Below are 8,874 nucleotides of genomic sequence, written 5' to 3'. Positions count from 1 at the left end.
AATTTAGTCTGATTTTTTATTAAGTTTGGAATTATTAGAATTATTCAAAATTTTAAACTCTAATTTATTGTGTAAAATATTTTCTAATTTATCGCCCAAATTATTCTCTAATGTATCATTCATAGGGATATTTTTCTAATAAAATATACTAACCAGAATCGCAACCCCTAATTTCGTAGGCTTCTCCATTCGATTAGACTCGAGCCTGGATTCATTTTTGACTTGTTCCTCCAACTTCAACGATTCCTCGTGAAGTTTAGTTAGACTCGAATCTGATTTTTTCTATCCTGCATGTAACTTTGTTCGATAATAAATCTGCAATTAACTTTATTACCTTTTGGTTTACTTCCGAGTTTTGAGAAGATCACTTCAGTGTCATGCCACCATCGATGTCATTCATCAGGACGAAGCTTTCCATTTGTATCCTCCATAGATTGAATTCATTTATCGTGTATGTCTCGTATGGAGATGGTTCGTTGACATTTCGCCCGAGTGTCTCTTTGTGCTCCATTTTTCTTACACAATTCAATTTCAAAGAGAGATTCCAAGACTAGGTTTTGGGGTGAGTAATGTAGGAGAGAATAAAGTGAAAAGGCCGTCTCGAGTGGTATTACACCAATTTCAAAAAAATAATAAAAATAATTATAAATTTTGTCACAAGTGATATTGTACCAATTCTCACAAATGGTGAAAATATGAAAATTAAAAATCGAAAAAGAAATCCCCTGCTAGATTGGTAGTTGCACTAATTTAAAGCGGCCTGCTCTGATACGACTTGTGGGATTGTAAAGATGCTAGAGGGGGAGGAGGTGAAAAGTGTTTGTTGCTTTTTTAAAATCACGAGAATACGCAATGGAAAAGAAAAAAACAAGCGCTAAAACAAGTAGTTTAACTTGATTCAAAGTCTCCAATGACTCATACTCCAAGGTCTGCACTAACTAAGTGCTTTTGTTGGAAAATCACTATAATCACGAATGATATATACAGAAATTAAGTTCAAACTGTTGGTGCAGGTTGCACTAATAATCTGGTTTTGATGTATGATAAATAGGTTAAAGTTAGATGCGTTATTTGTGTAACTAATTTACCAAGTGTACAGGAGTTGACTGGTCTGAGGGACCAAACACTAGGCTAAAATCCAGCTAGGTCTGTGGGGCCCGATAGCTAGTGCGAAGTCCAAATAGGTCTGCGAGGCCCAATATCTTGTGGGAAGTCCGGTTGGGTCCATGAGACCTGATAACCGGCCGAAATCTAGTTGGATCTATGGACCTGACAACTAGCAGGAGGATCTAGTGGGTCAGAGGCAAGTCAAGTGACTGCAAGTGGTAAGTGAAGGTAAGCAACTGGAGGAGAGATCCAATGAGGACGCATTCCCTATTGAGATAACTATAGGTGCCGAACCAACTTACATCCATTTAGGAAACATAAGTTGAGATCTTGACTAGGTCCTGGTCTCATGGAGACAGGATCTAATTAATACTCACATTTTATCATATTGTGATAACTCTGTTTTATAAGGGTGAAATATATTTTTCGATTACCTGGACTAACCTTTTCTTGCAGGTGGGAGTTCGGGCGCCTGGAGCTGATCTGGGTGCCCGGAGTAGGCTCACCCAGTAAGTGTCGAGGTTACCCAGGCAATCTAGGCGCCTGGATTCGGTCCAGGTACCCATAACCGAAAAATCATCCACAAGCTGACGTGAAGCACGTCGAGTGGACAAGCTACGTGGTACAGGCGCCCGGAGGGATTCCAGACGCCCAAAATAGACCTATTTAAAGGCCTTTGATCCAGAGCATCAGTACAACAATTGAGACAAGTTTTCTTCTTGCTCGGTGCTCCGAAAAAGCTCATGTGACACTGTGAAGCTCCTCCAACAACTGACGACTCAGATTTCCATATTTCCTTTGTTGTCGATAACCTTGTTTTTTTGTTCCTGTACTTATCTTGTAACACATTTTGTGAACTATTAGTGGACTATCCAACGAAAGCACTCGACGAGTGCGGGCCTTGGAGTAGGAGTCGTCAAAGGCTCCGAACCAAATAAAACCAACTTCTGTTAGCGTTGTTTGGTTCTTCCGTTTTTTGCTGTGTACCTTCGTTTTAATTCAAATTTTTCGACGATCGCTATTCACCCCCCCCTCTTCTAGCATTCTTTCTGATCCTACAAGTGGTATCAGAGCGGGTATTACTCTAAATTGGTACAACCACCAATCAGACAAAGAGGTTCCTTTTTAAAAGAAAAAAAATTATATATCATTTTTGATTAAAAATTATTCTTACGCCTTTCATTTTTTCCCTCCAATTTTTTTTTAAAAAAAAATCACTTTCATTTTTTCACTATTAGTTAGAATTGGTGAAATAACTTGTTTAACAAAATTTGTCATAACATTTTTTTTATTATTTTTATTATTTTTGAAATTGGTGAAACACCCTTATTTCTTTATCTCCCACACTACTTACCCCAAGACAAAGTCTTGGAAATTGCTTCTTGTTTATATTTTTTACAAGTATACCAATGTCTCATCAAGAAGGACGGAGTACCACCATATGAGATGTACAGGAGCCACAAATTCAATCTATGGAGGATGCAGATGGAATGCTTCATCCTTATGAATGACTTTTATGGTGGTATGGCACTGAGGAGATCAACCCAAAACACATAAGTCAATAGAAAGGTAATACATTTAACTATAAAATTATTATCTAATGAAATTACATACAGAATTAGAGAATACCGAAATGTCTATGAGTTCTAGACCCGGCTAACCAAGCTTCACGAGGAGCCGATGGAGCTAGAGGATCAAGTCAAAAGTGAATCCAAACTCAAGTCAAATCCAACGGAGAAGCCTACTAAATTAGGGGATGCGCATAAGGTTAGTTTAATTTATCAAAATACTCCTATCAGTAGTAGTTTAAATAATCTGCATGATAATCTAGATAAATATGAAATTATCCCAAATATGGTCTATAATAATCTAGATTTACATGATTCAAATTTAGAACTACAAAATAATCTAAATTCTGATCAAGTCAATCAAGATTTGACCAAATCGACATTAACCTTGACTTGGTCCAACAGAACATTGACCAAATTAATTCAAATAAATTAATTAATTCAGAAATAATTAATTCAAACATTAAGATAAATTCAAATTTCAAACTTAAAAATGAGAAAATAGATTTAGATAGAATCAATAAATATTATAATAAATTATTTAATAATCTAGATAACATCAATTTAGAAAATTCTATCGAAAATCAAGATAATTTAATTAATAAAAATTTAAATCTTAAAGATAAGTACATAGATAAAACTAATCTAACAAATTCAACTAATAATATAAACTTAAATAATAAAGAAAATATAAGGATAAAATCAAACACTCTTATAAAATCAAAACTAAATTTAATACATTCAAAATTAAATATTAAGATAACATCTTAAACAAAGATAATCTAGTAAATTCAAAATTAATAATTAATAAAAAGTTAAACATTAAAGATAAACCTTTAAAAAAATATATAGTTTAAACAATTTAACCCATTCGAAATTAAAAATTAATAAAAATTTAAGCATTAAAAATAATCTCTTAAAGAAAGATAATTCAATTGACTTAATAAAATTAAAATTAAAAGAATATTTAAATATTAAGTACACTCCTTTAAATAAGGATAATTTAACTAATTTAATTAATTCAAAATTAAAAATATAAATTCAACCTAAATTACAATTAAACCTTAACTAAAACTTAATTAAACTTAACAAATTAAAGAAAGAGTTCTGAAAGTGTGTCTAACCACGTAAGTAGGACTCAATCAATTCTATGTACCTAAAGCTGAAGTTCATTATTTAAAATCAAATTCAAATAATCTCATTAACTCAAAACTAAATTAAGATAAATCTTCAAAGTTAAATTTCAAACTTAAGAATAAAATCAAACCAAATAATAGAGAAAATAAATGTAAAATGCTTAAAATGGACGAATAACCATAAGGGAAATTTCTCAGAATTTTTAGAAATTTTCTAAGAATTTTTCGGAGACCGTATGTTATAGGTTACGGGGATAAATTTTGGGCTCCGAGAAAGTCTATTTTGACTACCCCATTTAAATGAGGAAATATTTAATTTCTTTAAATATTTATTTTCTTTTCTTTTATTTCCCCCGACGTCGTGCCCTATCCTCTTTCCCCCTATTTTTCTCGCGTGCCCGATCCTCTTTCCCCCCTCCACTCTTCCTCTTCGTCGCCGTCTTCTCTTCTCCCGCGTGACCGATCCTCTTCTCCCCTCTCTGTGCTGTCGTCGGCCATCAGAGGTTGCTATCACAAGAGTCGCCTCCTCTCTTCCCGATCCTCTCTAGACCTCTCCCATCCTTCTCCCTCACGATCTCGCTAGAAGCCAAGCACCTCCCCTCTGTCTAGCGTCGGTGCCCTAGCTCCCGATCCACCGCGGATCGATCGGCATCCTTATCGCATCACCTTGGCGCCACACGCCTTCGATTAGGACCGGTGCTGGACATTCCTCCTGTTCGCCGGCCACGAGGAAGACCTAGATTCGAAGCACTTGTTCGCCGACCACGAGGAAGACACAGATCCGAAGCAGAAAGCTTCCCTTCCTCATAGTTGGGCTGGGGATCCTCTTCTAACCACCACAGTAGCGATCAGATTTGGGTGAGTTTTTGGATTGGTCTTGGTATATCCGAAAACTAAAACTATGTTTTGGTTTTAAGAATTTTGGTGCTTGATGGAATTCTGTGTTTTCATAGCTTTGGCTGGCAATGTTGTTTCATCCATTTTCCCAACAGCAAGGGATTTTCTGGAAATGGGTTGATTCAAAAGCAAACGGATTAGGGTAAGTTTGGAGGTAATAATTAGCTAAGCTAAATTGAATTTAGTTGTACAATGGTTGAGATTTATCATAATTCATTATAGTGGCGATATGTTACTAGATGAATTAAACATGGTTACTTAATCGGAATAGGATTAGGATTTTTGTTTAGCTACATTGTTTATAATAAAATTTAGCTATACTGTGCATACTCTATATGCAGGACTTGAATTCGAGACGAGCGTCTCGACTTGGGATCTATCGGATATGATCTCTACTTTTTGAGGTGGGTACCTTGACCTATCTATTTTGATATGTCTTGTTGATATGTTTAGTAGATTTTAACAAGTAGTACTAAATATGTTTATATCTGCATCGACATGTCACTATTTGTTTCCGAGCATGTTTTGTTTGTTACTTGTTTAGCGTTCATGCCCTGTTTGTCATGTATGTTATGGAGGTAGTGAGATGCCATGCTTTATGATATATCAGAATGGTTAGATACTATACCTGACCTATGTACCTAAATCATATTATTTGATCCACATATTTGGTACATGTTTGCTTTTATGAAGGTAGATAGGATTAGGATATTTCTATGCTTTAGTGTCATGCACCATCTTGCATGATTGCATGCCGAGCGAATGGTAGCCCCATTATTGTTGAGCTCATCGCCAGTTACATGGATCTGCACACACCACCACTCACGGGTTAGTGGTATATCAGACAGGGTGTAGTGTTGGCTCTGTCAGTGCTCCGCTGGTCCACTCATGGGTAGCGTGATGCAGCGTGGTAGCACATCAGGGGTGTCCCTCCGCTGGATTGTCTCAAGGAGATGAGAGCATTGCGCTCCCCTACTTATGATTTGGGATAGGAGGATAGGTGTACTCCGACAGCATCCCGTCCACTCGGTCACTCATCAGGAGCAGTGATGGCAGAGTGCACAGTTGTCACAGTCCTACCCACTCGGTCTCATCATCTTGTGTGAGATGGTTAACTGGTGTCAGGGGTGACCAGGACATGTTATTGGCATCATATGCATTATTTGCACTTATTGCTTGTGTTTGTTGCACTTTATATGCTGCATATTGGATGGATGCATTGTTTGAAATGCATACAGGATTGCACTTTATATGCTGCATATTGGATGGATGGATGCATATGTTGGCATGCATACATGATTTATGATACTCTGGGCCTGACGGCCTTGATATTCTTATACCCAGATTCTGATTAGTACAATTACTCCTTACCTTACAGTTTGCACTTTCCTTTTGTTATATCCAGGAGACTGTACGCATATTTATTACTGTTGGTTATTATTTACTATGCATGTCAACTAGGTATCCGTTGAGTGTTGGACTCACACCCTCCTCCGTTGATATTTTCAGGTTGATACTGTCAGGAGGTTTCAGTCGCTAGTCCCCCACCACTGCGCGTTGTGACGAGTTCGCATATTTCGATTTTCATATTATGTTAGACTATGTTTTCAGACTTATAGTTTTTGACATTTGGATCTTGTATGATTTAGTTATTTGGCGATGGATTTTCATTTGGATGTATGCTGGAGTTTTGTGCTTTATGAGTGTAGTTGAGTAGGATATCGATTTTGTGCTTTATGGGTGTAGTTGAGTAGGATATTGGTTTTGTGCTTTATGGGTATAGTTGAGTAGGATTTTTGAGATGGTTTATCTTTATCATTGCATTAGTTTAGTTTGACCCTTAAACTGCGTGGTGATTGCTTATATGTTCTATGTATGTTCCGGCCGTGTGGGCCGAGGTATCTGGATGATGTAGTAAAGATTCAGATTGTCACCCGTACAGGGGAGATGTTGTCGAAATTTCTTCTAGCAGAGACTACCTGGGGCGTGATAATAAATTCAAATAAAAAAAATACAAAGCTTGTAATATATCGTAAATTAAATAATAAGGTTATTAGACAAATAACCTTATTAGATTTTTCCAGAATTTTTTTTAAAAAAATTGGGATTTAAGCGAAGTCCGTATGACTCGTTTTGAGGGGATAAATCGGTGGGGCTAGGTGAAGGTATGTTTGGATACCCCAATTAAAGTTGGAGTTGATTGGTTTAATTAACCTAAAGTTTGATTAATTAACTTAAGGTATAAATAAAGAACCCAAGTTTAATCTTCTCTTCATTCCCTATCCCGATCCCCAATTCTCCCTCTGTCATCTTCGACTCGGCGCACGCCTCCTTTTCCTCGAGCTTGACCGTGCCATTGCCACCCTGCATCGATCAGCCCGGTGTACACTTTTCAATCGCCGATGTCGCTGACACTCTCCCTCTCGCGAGTTTTCTTCCTCTCCGAGTTGTGCCCTAGCGGTGTTGTCTCGTCGCGCCACCCATTGTCGTCGGTGGAGTAGTCCAGTGTGCAGCTATGCGATGGTCGGCCAACCACCATCTCCCTCTTTCGATTTGGCGGCATGCCCTAGCTGATTCATTCACTCGACACTGGCATCCCAGGCGTGTCCTCCTCACATGCTACTACTATGTCGATCATTGATCGCCAATGCCAGCATTTTAGGCGGGTTGGTCATCACCAATGAGGCTCTCCCTCCACCGCCGAGATAGATCCATCATCGCTTGTGCTCTCTTCCTCCCCACTTCGAATTTCCTCTTCCTCTCCCGATCTGTCGTCGATCTCCTTCATCTCGAGTCCTACCTTTAATTGCTACCGAGAAGACATCATTGGTTGTGAATGGGGGAGCAAGACAACCATCAAGAGGAGATCTCTATCCCCTTACAGATGCATCTAGGATCATCCTCGAGCCACTATAGATCTGAGTGGAGAGCTCCCTGTTCATCGTAGCTACACTTGGGATCTCTATTGAGTAGTTATGAATCGGGTTAAGGGGTAAGATATGCTTAGTGTTAGATTAGTCGAGATTTGACTTCATTCTCGGTATTGGGTTGTGGAGATTATGATTGGTTGTTCTTTGTTGTTTTGGTCAGCATAGTTTGGCGATGGTGATCCACAGCTCCGACTACTTTTTCGACAGTAGGCACAACGATCTCAAGTCAACAATGGAGCATTCAGATTTAGGTGAGTTTAAGAGTTGATTTCATTTCTACATTAGATTTGATTAGTATAATGACTAGTGGTGATTGATGGTAGATTGGATTAATTGAAGTTAATAATTAATTAGGATAATTAATGATTAATCGATTAGGATTTTCCTTCATTAAGTTGGGGTTTGGATTTAGCTAATTGTTGTATTTTGAACTAGCTAAAAATCGTATATATGTTGATGCAGGGTATTGATTCGAGACGAGCGTCTCGACGTGGGATTGTTTAGCACGATCGACAAATAAAGGCAAGTATTTCTTTCTTGGCTATTATTAGTTCTTTTGAACTTAGAGCATGGTTATTACTCGATGATTAGGCTGCTTTACCTTAGATTGTTTACGATTGCTGCTTTCCTGCTTGATCTTTGATATAATATAGTTATATTCTATACAGTCTCATTTTTTGATACCTAAACTCTGTTGTATATACACATGTAGGGTATATATCATAGGGATGTCTGGTTGATTTGTTTTAACATGCTGATTATGCATATCTTTGTTGATTGTACACATGATTAGTATGTGTTGTAGGAGTCAAAGGATTGACTGCCCATTTGCATGCAGTGTGTATACACCTGTCTAGTGTGGTTATGGTGGGTTTCTTGTGGATTATACCTTTATGGTTATGGGCATATGTGTTTTGTATGGCTATCGGAGGAGTCTAGTTGATTATATCTATGTGGTTATGTGTATGCGTCTGGTTGTGATTTGGAGGTATTATGTTGATTATACCTACGTTGTAGAGTGTGTATGTGTATGGTTGGTACAGGCCTGGTGTGCTACTTGATGTACTTTGTTGTTTAGTAGACACCAGTTGGATTTACCTATACCTATAGGTGTTAGATAGATTTTTATACTAGAGGTGTTTATGTGGATTGGGGATGTTGCATCGATGATGATTATGTCGGTATCATGATTATTTATCATATTCATCATTCATTCATGTTGACGACCATTGTCTC

General features: G+C 37.6%; 1 long non-coding RNA gene across 1 annotated transcript; it reads left to right on the top strand.

Moving 5' to 3' along the window:
- Window positions 1-4,169: 4,169 nt before the first annotated feature.
- On the top strand, window positions 4,170-8,167 carry LOC121984214. Its single transcript, XR_006112823.1, has 5 exons — window positions 4,170-4,669; window positions 4,765-4,850; window positions 5,050-5,112; window positions 6,218-7,889; window positions 8,101-8,167. It is a non-coding gene; the product is annotated as an uncharacterized LOC121984214 (long non-coding RNA).
- Window positions 8,168-8,874: the final 707 nt, after the last annotated feature.

Source organism: Zingiber officinale, chromosome 5B (assembly GCF_018446385.1).
Source record: "Zingiber officinale cultivar Zhangliang chromosome 5B, Zo_v1.1, whole genome shotgun sequence".
NCBI classification, from domain to species: Eukaryota; Viridiplantae; Streptophyta; class Magnoliopsida; order Zingiberales; family Zingiberaceae; genus Zingiber; species Zingiber officinale.
The sequence above is the reverse complement of the archived record's forward strand: the minus strand, read 5'-3'. Positions and strand labels throughout refer to the sequence as shown.